This window comes from Elephas maximus, chromosome 17 (genome assembly GCF_024166365.1).
Source record: "Elephas maximus indicus isolate mEleMax1 chromosome 17, mEleMax1 primary haplotype, whole genome shotgun sequence".
NCBI classification, from domain to species: Eukaryota; Metazoa; Chordata; class Mammalia; order Proboscidea; family Elephantidae; genus Elephas; species Elephas maximus.
Window position 1 is genome coordinate 15,374,736 of NC_064835.1, and position 20,045 is coordinate 15,394,780.

The window sequence follows — 20,045 nt, forward strand, 5'->3', positions numbered from 1 at the left end:
GTTGGAAACAGAATAGGCTTTAGGCTCTGACAGACCTGGGCTGCAATCCCAGCTTCACTCCGTAGTAGCAAAAGGATCTTGGGATATCTCCCTTAGGGACAGCTGTGCAGACTAAAGGAATAACAGACATAAACACCTGATGCAGAATCGGCAGTCAACAAAATGCTAGCTGTTCTGCCTCCCCTCCTTCTGCCCAAGTATGGTTTATAAAATTCTCTACAATTTTACTCTACAAGTTCTACAATTTTTCCCACCACACATCTTTCACAGAGGTGCCCTCTGAAGAAAATTTAATTCAATAGAAAATTTGATTTCTAGAAAAATGCTTTATTTTACCAATAATTACAGAAGGAAGTGCCCTAGGAGGGCTTCGGGTACCCCACAATCTCTATCAGCACCAAAGGCCACCCCAAGTAAGTGATCTAAGTTGAAGTAGCATGCATAGCATGTAAACAGGGTGAAAACCCTACCCGTAAGTTCCTCATATGTAGACATTCTGGAACTTCCATAGCTGCTTACCAAGAAGCTATTTTTCTCCCTTCTTTTACCATGGGGAAAACATAGGCTGTAAGCAATGTGTTTGTTAGCCAGATCTTTGCATTTCCCTTTGCATACAGGAACCTGTTTCTCATGGCCAAGTAAATTCTGCTCTCACTACAATTTGTGTCTAATTTCCCCGTCTTTTCATGTCTTCTCCTTTTTAGTAATTCAGGAAATGTAAAATTAATTTGAGCAATTAAAGAGATTTCAGTACTCTGATATAAAGCAGACTGTCTAACTCAGTTAATCATGCCACCCTTCGAGTAAGTGAAAAAGCACTTTCAGAACAGAACCAACAAGAAAATGCTTTCAGTTAACAACCCAAAAACCCATTGCCGTCGAGTCGATTCTGACACATAGTGACCCTCTAGGACAGAGTAGAACTTCTCCGTAGGGTTTCCAAGGAGCGGTTGGTCGATTCAAAGTGCCAGTCATTTGATTAGCAGCCAAGCTCTTAACCATTGCACCACCAGGGCTCCCAGTTAACGAGGTCATAAAAATAACCTGGTATATTCACATACCAGGTGACATTTTAAAAAAACACTTTCACGTTTGACATCCCACATGAGGAAATTTTGATTGACATTCCAATTTTAAATGGTGGAAACTGAGGCACAGTGAAGTGAAATAATTAACTCAAAGTCACGAAGCCAGCAATTTCCAGCATCAGGATTCGAATTCTAGACTTTTCGTTCCAAATACTGTTTTTTCACTACAAGATGTCATCTAATGATCACGGAGGTTTTCACTTCTGAAACTGCAAAACTTTTAAGGACCTATTTGTGAAAAACAATACAAGTTGGATTTGTTGTTCAGTGGAAATGGCAGTAAGTAGAACTAATTAGACACTAATTCTTCATGAGCCATGACTTGCTCAACTCTGGGCAGTACATGTTGATGGATCCAGGAATTAGGCAAGTCATAGCCATCTCTCATCTGAGGAGCTTGCAGAAATACTCCTTAATATCTTAGAATCTATTGGACCACACAGCAGTGGTCCAATAAAATCCCTTCACGTAACATCGTATTCTTGGTGCTTGATCATGCAAACCCTTTGTCTCAGCGACCATATGTCTTCTTCTCTCAGAACAGATTTCCCCATCTTAAACTTCCCATGGATGTTGTCAACTTCAAAGAAGAGAATGTTAGTAAAGTATAAAACCTAGTGACTGGTACATAATGTTATCGTTATTGTTGTTAGCTGCTGTCAAGTTAGTCCCTGGCTCGTGGTGACCCCATGCTTAATAGAATGAAACATTGCCCAGACCTGCGCCATCACCGTGATTGGTTGTAGACTGAACCATTGCAACTCATGGGGTTTTTCAGATATAGTTCACCGAGCCTTTCTTCCTAGAACTGCACATGAGGTACTTTGGGCCAGGAATGGAACCAGGGTCTCCCACATGGAAGGCAAGGAGTCTACCACTGAACCATCAGTGCCTCATTTGGTATATAGTAGCTGCTCAATAAACCAACATCCACCCACACCCCCTACCCCTGCCCCTGGTGGTCTTTTCTTCCCAGGTACTCAGAGCACTCAGTATGTGAGAAACACTACGGACAAGTGGGTGAAGTGCCTGTTAAAGCATTTGAAGGAGAACCCTGACTAAGATGTAAACAATTTTAATTAGACACTTCAAATCTTCCACCATCAACTCCCACCCCTGAAGCCAGCTCTGCACCTCTGCATCAACAGACCTGCTTTGTCAATCTGCACTTCAGTGTTCCATGCATGCCCATGTGCCTTTTATTCTGCTAGACTGCACGTGCTCTGAGGAAAGGGGCCCTTTTCTCTGTTTGTTTTTGCAGCTCTGTAAGCATGCACTCACAGTTCTCTCTAGAAAATCCTCAATTAAAAATCCCTGGTTTTATTAGAAGCAGGCCCTTGTGCTTTCTCTAAGAGGATCTTCCTGGAGCCCAGGAACTTCAGAGCTCAGAGGCTCCATCAACCTCAAAAGCTCAGTCAGAAGGCCCAAGAAATCCAAAGTCTTGACAATCCTACAGCCTGTCTATGCACGTGCCTTTACTTGTTTTTCAAATCCCACTGGACCTTTTAGCCTGAAATAACCTCTGACTAGTGGTCCTTACCTTCACAGAGACCCTGCACATCCAAGAAGCCTGCTTAACCGTATTTGAAGGCCACCAGAGATAACTAGAATTGACTCACCGTACTGCTTTTGTCAGACACACCGGCCCAGATAACCTCCCTCCAGCCTCTCCCTGGACTGAGAGCCAGGAGACCTCTTCTTTTGCCTTATTTAGCTACCTGCATCATTTGGTACTTTTTTTGTATTTTTAAAAAATATTCTTTAAATGCTATTCACATGAAGATGTTAACAACACAAGAGCCCTGAGGATCTGGAGGGTAAGCTAAGAGTTGATGGGGAATAGCTCACTCTTGCCGTGTGTGATGTAATAGAAACAATAAAAACACCACAGATTACAACATTTTAGAGTTGACGCTGTGCAAGGCACCATACCAAGTAGTTTACATGGATTGTCTCATCTGATCCTCACAGAAACCCCATGCTGTTGTTGTTAGTGGCTATCAAGTCAGCCCCTGATTCATGGCAACCCCATACACAACAGAATGAAAGCTGCCTGATCCTGCGTCATCCCCATGATCAGTTGGAGGTCACACCATTGTGATCTATAAGGTTTTCACTGACTGATTTTTGGAAGTAAGTCACCAGACGTTTCTTCGTAGTTTGTCTTAGTCCGGAAGCTCCACTGAAACGTCTAGCATCATAGCAGCACGCAAGTCTACAACTGATGGACCTGTCTTTACATGAGGTACATTGTCTGGGAATTGAATCCAAGTCTCCCGATGGGTAGCAAGAACTCTGCCATTGAACCACCAAAGCCTCATAACCCTATGCTAGATATTCCATTTTACATGTGAGGAAAAAGAAGTACAGAGAAGCCCAGCAAAGCCCATGGGCTATATCACTATATCATAAGGCATACCCTTTGGAGGCTAGCAGTTAGAATTCAAATCCAGCTCCCCATCTTAGGAAGTGCAACTGTGGGTGAAGTATGTAACATCTACAGCCTCAGTTTTCTCTATGATAAAGTGAGACTCATAATATCTAAAGCCCCTGTCACTGCCATACTTTTTGCCTTCATGAATCATGGAACTCTTTAGATGTCCTCCCTACCCAATAACCCAGAGGCCCCCACACTGATGCAGGATGATCTAGAATTTCAAATCCTAAGTTGGGCAACATGAATTCCCATCCAGCCTATACCTGACCCCAAGCAGCAAGTCATTCAATCTTTGTTTCTTCATTTGTCAATTGAAAATGTCAACACTTCCCAAATCTATGTTGGATAGGTTTGAAGATAAGATGAAAGACAAGAAGCAAAAAGTTCCTTGAAAATTTTCAAGTACTTCTCAAATTTAACATAAGCTTTACAGTAACTGATTCAATTAACTGTGACTGCCTTTATCAATATCTCAAAGTAAATGGGGGAACTGTGTCCAAGATAGAGAAACTGATCCCAGATTATTCATATTATCACGTAGGTAGAGACTTGGGCTGGCACTTGAGGGATCTGTGTGCTAGTTCTAACTTTACCTCTATGTTGGACAAATTACTGAACTTCTCTACAAAATAAGAATATAAATACCAGCCTTGCCCAAGGCCAATGGGTCAGGTGTGGGGAGGATACAAATACACTTAAAAAGCTTGAGACAAGAAAGACACTAGAAGTCAATTATATGCATTTTTTAAAACATGATGTCAGATTTTTATTCCCCCACTCACTTTCCCTTGTCACAATCTAAATTTTATCCAGATGTGAACATGAAGAGGCCCTGTCTTTGTTCTTTCTCTGTGTCTGTGCACACCCTTTGGTTTTCCTTTGTGCCTCAAAAGGTTTCAGTATTATTCTTCAAAACACAGATCATGAAGGGGGACAGGGCTCGGAGTTGCAGGGGTAGGAAAGAGAGGTCTGGGGAAAGGGTGATAGAATTCTACACAATGCACACCTGATCTCTTCCAACCCAGAGCCTAGCAATGAAAGAGTCCTGACTCTGGACAAATGCCCTCATCCACCTAAAGTGTTTCGAGCAGCACTTCCCCAGAGCCCAGTCTACAAGTGGTATGTACACACACACACACAGAGATGCACTGCACACACATATACACACATGTATACACATACGCACAAAGTATTCACACACAACGCACATTCACACACATACACTCTTTCATGTCCAACTGTGCTCTCTCAACCCAGAAAGGATTTTTTGTTTGTTTGTTTGCTCTCTTTTGTTTTGTTTTCAATTAAACTCATTAAGATCTATGTCACATGTTAGGGAAGACAGGAAAAATCAAAAGACTAAATTACTTTGGCTATCTCGCGGGGATCGCTCTTTATCAAATAGGTCACCATCTACACATCAGGAGAAGCTTTTACTTAGAAAAGCAGAGCAGGTGCAGAAGAGAAGCATTGGTGCTAAAGCAAAGCCCTGGAGCAGAAGGAAGTAGACTCAGATGTATCCACTTAGCAACTGTGCTGCCACCTGAACACACAGAGTGAGAAGCGGATCGCTACCCTGGCTGGGTCTGGCCTCTTCTTCCAGGTCTCCCTCCCCTGAGGTCCCTTCCCATGTTGCTTACTGCTTCAGCTGCCCAGTAAGACCAGACAGACAGAAGTCAAAAGAGCAAAGTCAGCTCATCAGCTAAGCCTTATTTCACAACCCTGCCCACCTCTTTTGTCACTCTCCGGAACACAAAGGTAGAGAATGAGGGACAGAGGTGCTGCTGCATTTGATTCCGTATGGAACTCTGGTATTTTCATTGACATTCCCTGAAGAGCTGGCCGGTTTGATTTACACATTCATAATACATGATGCACTTTATTCCAGAAAATATTTAATCTCTGAATGATTAATAACCCTCACCTGGCTGTTCTTTTTGAAAAAGAAATAAATCCCCTTTTACTCTTAAAATACTTGAGTAAAATTAAACTGCTTTAGCACAGGATGCTCTATTCCTCCATGAAGCCACGTGGTTTCATAACCTCAGTCTTCAGATAATTTTAAAGGGGCCACCTTTTCTAACTTTGCTTTTCCTGAGATCCTGGCGCCTCTCTAATCTGAGTCTGATATGTTATCAGGTGACACTACAAAACAGCATTCGAAAGTCTGATCTGCTTTTTAACAAAATTAAAAAGGAAAATTATTAACCTAAACTAAACTGATGAGCATACAGCATGCAGTATTTTTTGCATTCATTGCTTATATTCACCAAGCAAGTCTTGACTTAATTTCTTCATTACGAATCTTGTTTCTGTCTTTCAATTTACCGTCTCCTTCCAGAACTACATTTTTTTTAAACACTCCTACACAGATTCTAAAAAAGCTGTACCTCCCCCTTCAAGTTAGAGTTCAATATTATGAAAAATGCACAGTAAACATAGAGATGGCTTTCCTCTCTATAAGGGCTCACAATTCAGCCTCAAAGCCCACCAAAAGTTCCAAAAACAACAACAAAAAGCAAAACTCCATTTCATCTTTGGCAGCAACGAAAGCAATAACTTTCACCAAACCAGCCCAAGCCAAGAATTAATATAACACAGAACACATCCACATTCAGACCACTATAGCTACATCAGCTCACCACAATATTTGTTTGGAAAACACATAATTTGTGGTAGAGAGAGAGAGACGCTAAAGCAAAAAAAAAAAAAGTTCTTTCAAATGCAAATTAACCAAAAGACATATTTTCCCTGTGTTTGGAAAATCACTCCAATATATGAAAACCATACTTTTTGTGTGAACAAAAAAAAAATTGGTGTGTACTCAGTTGAAAAGACACTTAAATTTGCTATAGATTACTCTAACAGTTAAAAATAAAAGCAAAAGGTAACTCCTGGCACCAAAATCTTTAAGGACTTTATTAGCTTTTACTGACCTAAGCAGTCTTCAGCTCCCAGGTAGCAAAGTTTCTTTTCTTCTCCACTGAAATGTTCATATGGGCACTGAAGGACATTGTATTACTGAACTGAGCAGAAAAAAAAATATTGTTTCCAATCTTCTGTCAGAGAGAAAGAGAAGAAAAGAGAGACAAGATAGAAAGAAAGAAAGAGAGAGAGAGAGAAAGAAAAGAGAGAGAGAGAAAGAAAGAATGAATGAGAGAAAGAAAGAAAGAATAAGAAAAAGAAAGAAAGAATAAGGAAAAGAAAGAAAGGCAAGGCAAAATGCAGTCTAATTGGGTATTCGTCCTGGTAGGAAAAAAAAAAAAAAAAGTAAATCCAGCATTCTGGACCGAGTTCAAACATAGCTTGACAGGCTACAGGAGAATTTACACTGAGCATGCTTAGCCCCGCACTGCTTGCATGAGACAGTCTTAATGAATATTACTTCCTTCCCACTGGCTATTCCTGCTGGAAGTCCACACCCACTTCTCTTTCAGAAGTCAGGAATTTAGCTTCAGCCAAAGTCCAGAAAACATGCTTATGCAGAGACAAGGCCTCACTGATCCATAAACTTTCAGGTTGTGACCTGCAGGTCAGTTTGACAAATAGAACATGGGGGTGAATTTTTCTCTGCCCTTGGTGATGTTCCCAGCTTTGTGCCTGTCCTAAACTGCAGTTTTCCCGGAGGAAAAGAAAGTAGACTGCTTTCTTTCTAAAGAACTTCGTGTCCTAAATGCCTTTCTCCATCCAGCCTTCAAACCCAGGTCAAAATAAAGGAGATCTGCATGTTAAAACACAAAATGATGGTTTTTAGCTTCTGGATAAATAAAATAAAATGCCTACCCAAAGTGTATCCTTTCTGACAACTTGCACATTGTCTGTTGCTAAAATGCTATGTGCCAGTGCACAATATGGAAATATGTTTGAAGTTTAGATTTAACCTTCTACTAGCATACATTTAGGTCACACTAAAAAATGATTTCATTTTGCAAACAATGCTTTTCCTTTCCCTAAAACCCTCTGTCATTTTTAAAGACGGCAGACCTGAAATTCCAGAAATTTAAAAATATAGTACTTCTCTGACTATTTGAGGAGGCAGGATTATAGCTCTGCAAAGGAAAAAAATGCTGGAGGTCGGGGGGGAGGAACTGATATAGACAGCATAGAAATGGAAGGGCATTTTCTATTAAAAATAATAATAATAATAAATATCTTTTGTTGTCCTTCTGACATTTCCAAGCTGCCGTTTGTATGCTTCTGTTCTCCATCAAATTACAAATTATAAATGTTATTACTTACTTATTGAGAATTAAGGTGCTTATTAGCTTGGACACCAAAACCCAAAACCAAACCCACTGCCATCAAGTCGATTCCAACTCATAGCGACCCTATCAGACAGAGGAGAAATTCCTCATAGAGTTTCCAAGGAGCGCCTGGTGGATTACCAACCGCCAACCTCTTGGTTAGCAGCCATAGCACTTAACCACTACACCACCAGGGTTTCCTAGCTCAGACACACACAAACACAAACATCAATTCGGGTTTGAACAGAAATAGTATCACAGAGTATCAAAAGGCAATAGAAATTCTGTAAGTGTACAAAGAAATATGGTGTGCCCAGCCTCTAACACAAAGCCTGCCTAGCTAGCATTGGATTAATGAAAGGTACTTCTATGTACCTTATAAGTAAACCCTTAGCTTCTCCACGCCTGTAACACTTTAAGCAGCCACTGCTTAACTGCTATCATATGTTCTCCTTATCTAAGATCCTTGTAGCATGAAATATTTCCTTGCCCGCTATTAAATAAATAAAATTTCCTCAGACGTTTTTTCCTTCCTGTAATTATGAGGTTTTGGAGAGTTTAGGCATGGGGGTTGTTTTGTTTGTTGTTACGCTTTGCCTAGGGGAAGACTGAAACTTAGCCCCCTTCTCCAATGTGTTTGTTTATATGTTCCAGAGAAAACTAAGTTTTCAGAAGTGTGGTGGAACCCAAGAAAAACCAGGTTTTGAAAGGCTGAGTAATCCTCACATATACCCACATTAAAAAAGCCAGTTGTTGTCGAGTTGATTCCAGACCCCATGCGGGTCAGAGTACAACTGTGCTCCTTAGGGTTTCAGTGGATGATTTTTTGGAAATAGACCACCAGGTCTTTCTTTCCAGATGCCTCTGGGTGGATTCAAATCTCCAACCTCTCTGTTAACAGTTGAGCATGTTAACCACATATACCACCCAGGATTCCACACCCATATGAAATAAGTGTAAAATAGGAACAACATTTATTCATTTGACCCAAAGAGGTACAGATCAGAGAGGTCACACAGCCCAGAGGGAAAGAACCCTAGGTCAAGCCTGGAGCTCTTAACTGTAGATGGTCCTGTCTCCCTATTACCAAGTTCACTTGTTTCTCTGTCTTCTCCATGAGAATGAGCATTCTCCCCTGGATCCAAGGGTGCTATTCATGAAAACAGAGGGGCCTGAGTGGTCAGTGTTTTCCCGGCTCAAATTTTACAACTCTCTGAAAAGCTGATATGGACTTTACAGTGACAGCACACTTGTCCAGTCACTGAGCTGTTACCATGACACTCATCTGGGCACTGGAAATTGAGTAGTGACTACGACAAAGGTCCTGCTTTCAGGGAGCTTACATTCTGGTGAAAAGTAAAGAGATAAATAAGGAGGCAGGGCCAAGATGGCAGAGAAGTCAGACACTTCTGGTGATCCCTCTTAAAACAAAGACCCAAAAAAACAAGTGAAGCAGTTATATATGGGACAAGTTAGAAACCCTAAACATCAAAGGCAAAGTAAGGAAATTGGACTGAGCAGCAGGCGGAGGGACAGACAGTTCAGAAGCTGTAAGGAGTTGCCAGACCTGAGTCGGCGGGAACTGGAGCCCCTCAGGTACAATTCCCTGGCACGATCACGGCAGGGCTGGTGGCATTTGGATCACGAGTTCCTCACAGAGAGACAGCAAGCCACAGTCTACTTGCTCCTCCAGAAACAGAGAAGAACAGCACTCTCAGCAAAAGATAAGTACGTGTGTCTAATTTACCACGCCCCCAGACCCAAGCCAGCTTCAGTGGCAGTCAATTTCTCTGGGACTGAGATATATCCTGCTCCAAGCCCCGACCATTCTCGCAGCCTTGGAGAAGGAATAAATTGATAATTGGGAGGAAAGATAATCTGCCAGCTCCCCTAAACTAGGAACTCAGGGCAGAAGCATCTCCTGCCCAGGCACAAATGATTCACGAACACTGGATGCCTTTCACCCCTGCATGGACCTGTGTGGGCCCATTTCAGGAGCTTAGGCCTTTGTTGGCAGACTGCAACAGTGTATCTACCTGAGATTTGACTTCAAATGTTTCAGCTGTGCAGTGAAGAGGTGGGTTTTTGACGTTTGACACCACTCTGCCTATTAAACAGGGTCCTCACCTACCCACATGAGGGACCTGAGGACTGGTGGCCCCGCCCACACCACCTAGCTACCTGTAACAGAGGTCCAAGGATAAGTGGTACCTCCCAGTCCTTACAACCAAAAGCACTGGGTGCCCATGGTCTGGCTGCAAAACCCACCCACCTGTACACTGTAGGGAACAGGGATGCGCTTTCCTCACAGACACTCAGGGAAGGATTGTCAACCCCCTGCCTTGCTCAGAGTGTGACCCCCTGCTGCAACCAGATACCTGTGCCTACAGCAATCACTCTGGCCCCTCTAAGACTGTAGGACAGAGCCTACACCACACACTTGGTGACTGCCTACCTGGAAACCTGAGTTGAATCCATACAACAAAAGTGAATGGACTCCTAGGCTCATATACCTGGGAACAGCTCTAGCCATCAGCTGACAGGATGTTAGAACTTCAAAGACACAAATAATCAAACTGCTCTCTCAAGCAGCCTCTCTCAAGCAGCCTAAAAAAAACACAAGAAGCTAAGATACAGTAAAAAAAAAAAAAAAAAAAAAAAAAAAAAAAATTTTTTTTTTTTTTTACAGTAGCTAACATAAAATAAGTTAACGTAGTAACTTATAGATGGTTGGGAGACAAGAGTCAATATCAAATCACAATAAGGAGCAGACCATGATCACGTCGACAAGCTCTCAAAACAAAGAATCAAGGGATTTTCTGGACAAAGAGATATTCGTGGAATTACCAGAGACAGAATACAAAAGATTAATTTACAGAATTACTCAAGAGATCAGGAAGGAGGTCAGGCAATATGCAGAAAAAGCCAAAGAACACACAGATAAAGCAGTGGAGAAATTAAGAAGGTTATTCAAGAGCATAATGACAAATTTAACAGGCTGCAAGAATCCATAGAGAGACAGCAATCAGAAATTCAGAAGATTAACAATAAAATTTCAGAATTAGACAACTCAGTAGAAACTCACAGGAGCAGAATTGTGGAAATGGAAGTCAAAATTAGTGAGATTGGAGATAAAACACTTGGCACCAATATATTCAGAGAAAAATCAGGCAAAAGAATTAAAAAAAAAAAAGAAGGAACCCTAAGAATCATGTGGGACTGTATCAAGAGAAATACCCTACAAGTGATTGGAGTACCAGAACAGGAAGGGAGAACGGAAAATACGGAGAGAATTGTTGAAGATTTGTTGGCAGAAAACTTCCCTGATACCGTGAAAGATGAGAAGATATCTATCCAAGGTACTCATCAAAACCCAGAAAGGTAGATCCCAAAAGAAAGTCACTAAGACATATTATAAACAAACTTGCCAAAACCTAAGATAAAGAGAGAATTTTAAGAGTGGTTAGGGATTTTTTTTTTTTTAGGGATAAACAAAAAGTCACCTACAAAGAGAATCAGTAAGAATAAGCTCGGACTACTCGAAAGAAAGCATGCAGGCAAGAAGGCATTGGGATGACATATATAAAGCATTGAAGGAGAGAAATTGCCAACCAAGAATCATGTATCCAGCAAAACTGTCTTTCAAATATGAGGGTGAAATTCGGACACTTCCAGATAAACAGAAGGTTAGGGAATTTGCAAAAACCACACCAAACTACAAGAAATACTAAAGGGAGTTCTCTGGTTAGGAAATCAATAACATAACGTATCAACCGAAGACTAGAACACAGGACAGAGCAACCAGACATCAACCCAGATACAGAAATCACAAAAATAAACCAAGATTTTTTTTTTTTAAATGCAAACCAGGGAAACAGTGATGTCATAACGTAAAAGATGACAATATTAAATCAATAAAGAGGGACTAAAAAATGTAGTCATAGATCTTTCATATGGAGAGGAAGTCAAGATAACATAAAGAAATAAAAGTTTGGTTTATACTTGGAAAAATAGGGCTAAATATTAATGTAACCACAAAAGAGACTAACAATCTTATACATCAAAATAAAATACAAGAAAAACATAAAGACTAAGCAAAAAAAATCAACAACAGTGAAAAAGAGGAAAAGACAATATATAAAGAAAAACTACTCAGCACAAAAAAAATAAGTGGAAAAAAGAAACTGTTAACAACACACAAAAAAAGACATCAAAATGACAGCACTGAACTCATACCTATCCATAATTATGCTGAATATAAATGAACTAAATGCACCAATAAAGAGACAGAGAGTGGCAGAATGGATCAAAAAAACAATCCATCTATATGCTGCCTACAAGAGACACACCTCAGACTTAAAGACACAAACAAGCTAAACCTCAAAGGATGGAAAAAAATATATCAAGCAAACAACAACCAAAAAAGAGCAGGAGTGGCAATATTAATTTCTGACAAAACAGACTTTAAAATTAAATCCATCAAAAAGGATAAGGAAGGACACTGTAAAATGATTAAATGGACAATATACCAGGAGGATATAATCATATTAAATATTTATGCACCCAATGATAGGGCTTCAAGATACATAAAACAAACTCTATCAGCATTGAAAAGTAAGACAGACAGCTCCACAATAATAGTAGACTTCAACACACCACTTTTGGTGAAGGACAGAACATCCAGAAAGAAGCTCAATAAAGACACGGAAGATCTAAATGCCACAATCAACCAACTTGACCTCATAGCCATATACAGAACACTGCACTCAACAGCAGCCAAGTATACTTTCTCTTCCGATGCTCGTGGACTATTCTCTAGAATACACCACTCATTAGGCCACAAAGAAAGACTTAACAAAATCCAAAACATCAAAGTATTATAAAGCATCTTCTCTGAACATAAAGCCACAAAACTAGAAATCAATTACAGAAAAAGCAGGGAAAAGAAATCAAACACTTTGAAACTGAACAACACCTTGCTCAAAAATGACTGGGTTACAGAAGAAATTAAGGACTGAATAAAGAAATTCATAGAATCCAATGCGAATGAAAACACTTCCTATCAAAACCTTTGGGACACAGCTAGAGCAGTATTCAGAGATCAATTTATAGCAATAAATGCACACATTCAAAAAAAAAAAAAAGGAAAGGGCCAAAACCAATGAATTATCACTACAACTTGAAAAAATAGACAAAGAGCAACAAAAGAAGCCATCAGACACCAGAAGAAAGCAAATAATAAAAAGTAGAGCAGAATTAAAAGAATAGAGAGCAGAAAAACAATAGAGTTAACAAGACCAAAAGCTGGATCTTTGAAAAAATTAACAAAATTGATATACCACTGGCCAAACTGACAAAAGGAAAAGAGGAGAGGAAGCAAATAAACCCAAATAAGAAATGAGATGGGCAATAACACAACAGACCCAACTGAAATTAAAAGAATCATATCAGATTGCTATGAAAAATTGTACTCTAACAAATCTGAAAACCTAGAAGAAATGGACAAATTTCCCATAAGACACTACCTACCTAAATTACCACAAACAGAGGCAGAACAACTAAATAGACCCATAACAAAAGAAGAGATTGAAAAGGTAATTAAAAAACTCCCAAGGAAGAAAAGCCTGGCCCTGACGGCTTCAGTGGAGAATTTTACAAAACATCCAGAGAAGAGTTAACACCACTATTACTAAAGGTATTTCAGAGCATAGAAAAGGATGGAATACTCCCAAACTCCTTCTATGATGCCAGCATATCCTTGATACCAAAACCAGGTAGAGACACCACAAAAAAAGAAAATTACAGACTTATACACCTCCTGAACTTAGATGCAAAAATCCTTAACAAAATTCTAGCCAATAGAATTCAACAACATATCAAAAAATGATTCACCATGACCAAGTGGGATTCATACCAGGCATGCAGGGATGGTTCAAATTAGAAAAACAATCAATGTAATCCATCACATAAATAAAACAAAAAACAAGAACCACAGGATCTTATCAACTGATTCAGAAAACGCATTTGACAAAGTTCACCACCCATTGATGATAAAAATGGTCAGCAAAATAGGAATAGAAGGGAAATTCCTCAACATAATAAAATGGATTTATACAAAGCCAATAGCCAACATCATCATAAATGGAGAGAGTCTGAAAGCATTACCCTTGAAAACAGGAACCAGACAAGGATGCCCTTTATCACCACTCTTATTCATCATTGTGCTGGAGGTCCTAGCCAGAGCAATTAGGCTAGATAAAGAAATAAAGGGCATCCAAATTGGTAAGGAAGAAGTAAATGTTTCTCTGTTTACAGATGACACGATCTTATACACAGAAAACCCTAAAGACTCCTCAGGAAAACTACTGAAACAAATAGAGTTCAGCAGAGTATCAGGATACAAGATAAACATATATAAATCAGTTGGATTCCTCTACACTGAAAAACAGAATGTCGAAGAGGAAATCACTAAATCAATACCATTTACAATAGCCCTCAAGAAGATAAAATACTTAGGAATAAATCTAACCAGAGATGTAAAAGACCTGTACAAAGAAAACTATGAGACACTACTGTAAGAAACAAAAACAATCTACATAAGTGGGAAAACATACCTTGTTCATGGATAGGAACACTCAACATTGCAAAAATGTCTATTCTACTCAAAGTAATCTACAGATACAATGCAATTCCAATCCAAATTCTAATGACATTTTTTAATGAGATGGAGAAACAAATCACCAACTTCATATGGAAGGGAAAGAGGCCCCAGATAAGTAAAGCATTACTGAAAAAGAAGAACAAAGTGAGAGGCCTTACTCTACCTGATTTTAGAATGTATTATACCACCACAGTAGTCAAAACAGCCTGGTACTAGTACAACAGATACATAGACCAATGGAACAGAATTGAGAAACCAGATATAAATCCATCCACATATGAGCAGTTGATATTTGACAGAGGCTCAAAACCTGTTAAATGGGGAAAGGACAGTGTCTTTAACAAATGATGCTGGCATAACTGGATATCCAACTGCAAAAAAACAAAACAAGACCCATACCTCACATCATGCACAAAAACTAACTCAAAATGGATTAAAGGCCTAAATATAAAATCTAAAATGATAAAGATCATGGAAGAAAAAATATGGACAATGCTAGGAGCCCTAATACATGTGCACAAACACCAGAAGAGAAACTACATAACCAAGAGGTCCAAAAAATCAAACACTTATGGTCCTCCAAAGACTTTACCAAAAGAGTAAAAAAATTACTTACAGACTAGGAAAAAAAAACTTAGCTATGACAATTCCCATCAGCGTCTGATTTCTAAAATCTATATGATACTGCAAAATCTCAACAAAAAAGACAACCCAATTAAAAAATAGGCAAAGGATATGAACAGGCACTTCGCCACAGAAGACATTCAAGCAGCTAACAGATACATGAGAAAATGCTTGCGACCATTAGCCATTAGAGAAATACAAATCAAAACTACAATGAGATTCCGTCTCACTCCAACAAGGCTGGCATTAATCCAAAAAACACAAAATAATAAATGTTGGAGAGGTTGTGGAAAGACTGGGACACTTCTGCACTGCTGGTGGGAATGTCAAATGGTACAACCACTTTGGAAATCGATTTGGCGCTTCCTTAAAAAGCTAGAAATAGAACTACCATATGATCCAGCAATCCCACTCCTTGGACTATATCCTAGAGAAATAAGAGCCTTTACACGAACAGATATATACATACGCATGTTCATTGCAGCACTGTTTACAACAGCAAAAAGATGGAAGCAACCAAGGTGCCCATCAACAGATGAATGGGTAAATAAATTATGATATATTGACACAATGAAATACTATGCAACGATAAAGAACAATGATGAATCTGTGAAACATTTCATAACATGGAGGAATCTGGAAGGCATTATGCTGAGTGAAATCAGTCAGTTGCAAAATGACAAATATTGTATGAGACCACTATTATAAGAGCTCAAGAAATAGTTTAAACACGTAAGAAAATATTCTTTGATGGTTACAGGGTGGGAAGGGAGGGAGAAGGGTATTCATTCACCAACTGGATAGTAGACAAGAACTATTTTAGGTGAAGGGAAAGATAACACACAATACAGGAGAGGTTAGCACTACTGGTCTAAACCAGAAGCAAAGAAGTTTCCTGAATACAACCGAACACTTCCAAGGCCAGAGAAGCAGGGGCAAGGGTCTGGGAACCATGGTTTCAGGTGACACCTAGGTCAATTAGCATAATAAAATCTATCAAGAAGACATTCTGCATCCCAGTTTGGTGAGTGGCGTCTGGGGTCTTAAACACTAGCAAGCAGCCATCTAAGATGCACCAATTGGTCTCAACCCACCTGGAGCAAAGCAGAATGAAGAACACCAAAGACACAAGGTAATTATGAGCCCAAGAGACAGAAAGGGCCACATAAACCAGAGACTACATCAGCCTGAGACCGGAAGAACTAGATGGTGCCCAGCTACAACTGATGACTACCCTGACAGGGAACAAAATACAGAATCCCTGATAGAGCAGGAGAACAGTGGGATGCAGCCCTCAAATTCTCTTAAAAAGACCAGGCTTAATGGAATGACTGGGACTAGAAGGACCCCAGAGGTCATGGTCCCCGGACCTTCTGTTAGCCCAAGACATGAACCATGCCCAAAGCCAACTCTTCAGACATGGATTGGACTGGGCTATAAGACAGAAAATGTTACTAGTGAGGGGTGAGCTTCTTGGCTCAAGTAGACACATGAGGCTACGTGGGCAGCTTCTGTCCGGAGGTAAGATAAAAAGGCAGAGGGGGACAGGAGCCGGCTGAAGGGACACGGGGTATACAGGGTGGAGAGGAGGAGTGTGCTGTCTCATTAGGGGGAGAGCAATTAGGAATACATAGCAAGGTGTATGTAAGTTTTTGTATGAGAGACTGACTTGATTTGTAAACTTTCACTTAACTCACAATTAAAGAAAAAAAAGTTACTTAACTTGCCCAAGACTGCATGGCCTCTAAGTGGTAAACAAAACAAAATAAACATTAAAAAAAAAAAAAAAAGGTAAATAAGTAAACAAAGTATGAACCTATTTACAAACTGTGGTGTCAAAAAGGAAATAAAAGGAAACGATGAGAGAGATCACCAGGATGACCAAGCATTGGACTTAAGATCCAATGGGTGCGTGCCTGTGTGGGTTCAAACCCCACTCCCAGTAGAATTGTCTGGAGCCTGGTGGCACAGTGGTTAAGAACTCAGCTGCCAATCAAAAGGTCAGCAGTTCAAATTTACCAGCTGTTCCTTGGAAACCCTTTGGAGCAGTTCTACTCTGTCCTTCACAGGAAGGGTTTTTTGTTGTTGTTGTTATGAGAGAGATCAAGTCATGGAAACCAAGGTGTGTGTATAGTGGGCTGAGTAACCACAAAATAAGGAAACGGGAGGCATGTTTGGGAAAAATAATTAGTAGCCAATCCAATATATTTTGGCTAGAAAAATATATGACATGGCCATATTAAGCTTTGAATGCAGAATTAAAACATTTGGATTTAATATGGTAGGTAGGTAATGGCAAGTCATTGAGGGCTTTTGAGGATTAATACAACTAGAACTATTCTTAGCAATATCAAAATACTAGAAGAATATAGCAGTTTGTAGGATAGATTGGGGATGAGCAACAGACACAGAGAGAACCCAATCTAAAACATTGGCAATAGCAAAGGAAAGAAGAAGATGACTGTGAGAGGCAATATGGTGGTAGCATTCATTAGCTTTGACTAATAATTGGATATGAAGGTGGTAATGAGAGGGCACTTAAGGATAACTCCAAGCTTTTTGGTCTCAGTAGCACTGAGAACAGTAGTACTTTGAGTAGAAATCAGGAACTCTTGGGTAAGAAAATCGTATCTGGCACACAGTAAGCTCAAATGTTTGCTCGCCGTGTTACATGCTGAGTTTGAGGGTTTGGAGGATATCCACTTTACACTATTATTTCAAGGTAAAGCTTCGTGGCTTTTTTTTTTTTTTTTTAGGCAATGGATTTTTAGATTGACCCCAAAATCATAAGCGGCAAGAGAATAAAATAGATAAACTATAAAAAACTTCATTAAAATTAAAAATGTGCATCAAGGAACATTATCAAGAAAGTGAAAAGATCCTACAGAATGGGGGAAGATATTTGAAACCATATAAGGGTTTAATAACCATGGAGTCGATTCCGACTCATAGTGACCCTATAGGACAGAGCAGAATTGCCCCATATGGTTTCCAAGGAGTGCCTGGTGGATTCGAACTCCTGACCTTTTGGTTAGAAGCCGTAGCTCTTAACCACTATGCCACCAGGGTTTCCAGAATATGTAAAGAACTCTGAGAACTCAACAACAAAAAGAAAAACAACCCAATTTAAAAATAGGCATAAGATTTGAATAGACATTTCTCCAGAGAAGACATACAAATAGTCAATATGACCATGAAAAGATGTTCAACGTCATTAGTCATTAGGAAACGCAGATCAAAACCACAGTGAGATATCATTTCACTCCCACTAGGATGGCTATTATTGAAAAAGTAAAAGAAAATAACAAGCGTTGATGAGGATATAGAGAAATTGGAAAACTTGTACAATGAAAACGTAAAATGGTACAACCATTGTGGAAAAAAGTTTGGCAGTTCCTAAAGAGTTACACATAGAAATACCATATGATCCAGCAATTCCACTCCTCGGTATATACCCAAAAGAATTGAAAGCAGAGACTCAAACAGACACATGTACATCAGTGTTCACTGCAGCCTTATTCACAATAGGCAGGAGGTGGAAACGACCCAAGTGCCCATCAATGGGTAAACAAAATGTGGTATCTAAACCTAATGGAGTATTATTAAGCCATAAGAGAATTGAAGTTTTGATACAAGCTACAATATGAATGAACCTTAAGAAACACTTTGCTAAGTGAAATAAGCCATATGCGAGCCCGGGACAAAAGGTCAAATTTTATGAAAGAGATGAATTTCCACATTCATGAAGTTTAACAAATTTCAAGTAGAATAAACCCTAGGAGATCTACACTTACACATTATAGTCGAACTGTTGAAAGCCAAAGATAGACTATTTTGAAAGCAGTAAGAGAAAAGTGAACCATCCCATACAATGTGTGAGGTATGGGCCCAGCTTCACTCTCACGCATGTGGAAATCCTGGCGTTCCAGCACCGTTTGCTGAAGAGACTATTTTTTCCTTGGATTCGGCACCCTTATTGAAAATCAATGAGCCATAGATATATAGGTTTATTTGTGGGCTTTCAATGCTATTTCACTGTTCACTATGTTAATCCTTACGCCAGTACCACCCTGTTTTTATTACCGTAGCTTTATAGTATGTTTTGACATTGGAAAGTTTGAGTTCTCCTACTTTGCTCTTTTTTTTTGCAAGAGTGTTTTGGCTGTACAGGCTCTTCCAGTTTCATATGAATTTGAGGATCAGCTTTTCCATTTTTACAAAAAAGGTTGTTGGAATTTTAATAGAATTTGTGTTGTATCTGTAGATCACTTTCAATAGAATTGGCATCTTAATATTAAACCTACCAATCCACATCTTTCCATTTATTTACATCTTTAATTTCTTTCAGCAGTGTTTTATAATTTTCAGTGTAAATGTTTTTCACCTCCTTGGTTAAATTTATTCCTAGGTATTTTATTCTTTTGGATGCTATTATACAAGGAATGGTTTTCTTAATTTCATTTTAGATTGTTGCTGCTAAATAGAAACACAAGTGATTTTTGTGTTGATCTTCTACCTCTGGTGACCACTAATCTTTTTTTGTCTCAATGGATTTACGTATTCTAGGAATTTCATATAAGGGTAATGTTGGATAACAATGGTGAAAGCAAGCATCCTTGTCTTGTTCCCATTGTTAGGGGGAAAGCTTTCAGACTTTCACCATTGAGTATGGTGTTCACTGTAGGTGTTTTATAAATGCCCTTTATCATGCTGAAGAATTTCCTTTCTATTCCTAGTTTGCATGAAAGGCTGTTGGATTTTGTCAAATGCCTTTTCTATATCAATTGAGTTGATTATGTGGGTTTTTTTTTCCTTTATCTTATTAATGTGGTATATCACATTGATTGGTTTTCTTGTGTTGAACCACACTTGCATTCCTGGGATAAATCATACTTGGTCATAACGTATAATCCTTTTACTATGCTGCTGGGTTCTATTTGCTAGTATTTTGTTGAGGATTTTTGTATCTACATTTCCCAGGATTATTGGTC

General features: G+C 39.3%; 1 long non-coding RNA gene across 9 annotated transcripts in view; it reads right to left on the reverse strand.

The window, feature by feature from the left end:
* The window catches only part of LOC126060888 (uncharacterized), a 414,465-nt gene that overhangs the window by 325,753 nt on the left and 68,667 nt on the right, over positions 1 to 20,045 (reverse strand). The window contains exon 1 of one of the 9 annotated variants that reach the window (XR_007513670.1): positions 6,462 to 7,621. The exons of the other annotated variants lie outside the window; for them this stretch is intronic. This is a non-coding gene — a long non-coding RNA (uncharacterized LOC126060888). Of the gene's footprint in view, positions 1 to 6,461; positions 7,622 to 20,045 lie in introns of those variants that run through there. 9 annotated transcript variants of the gene reach the window in all.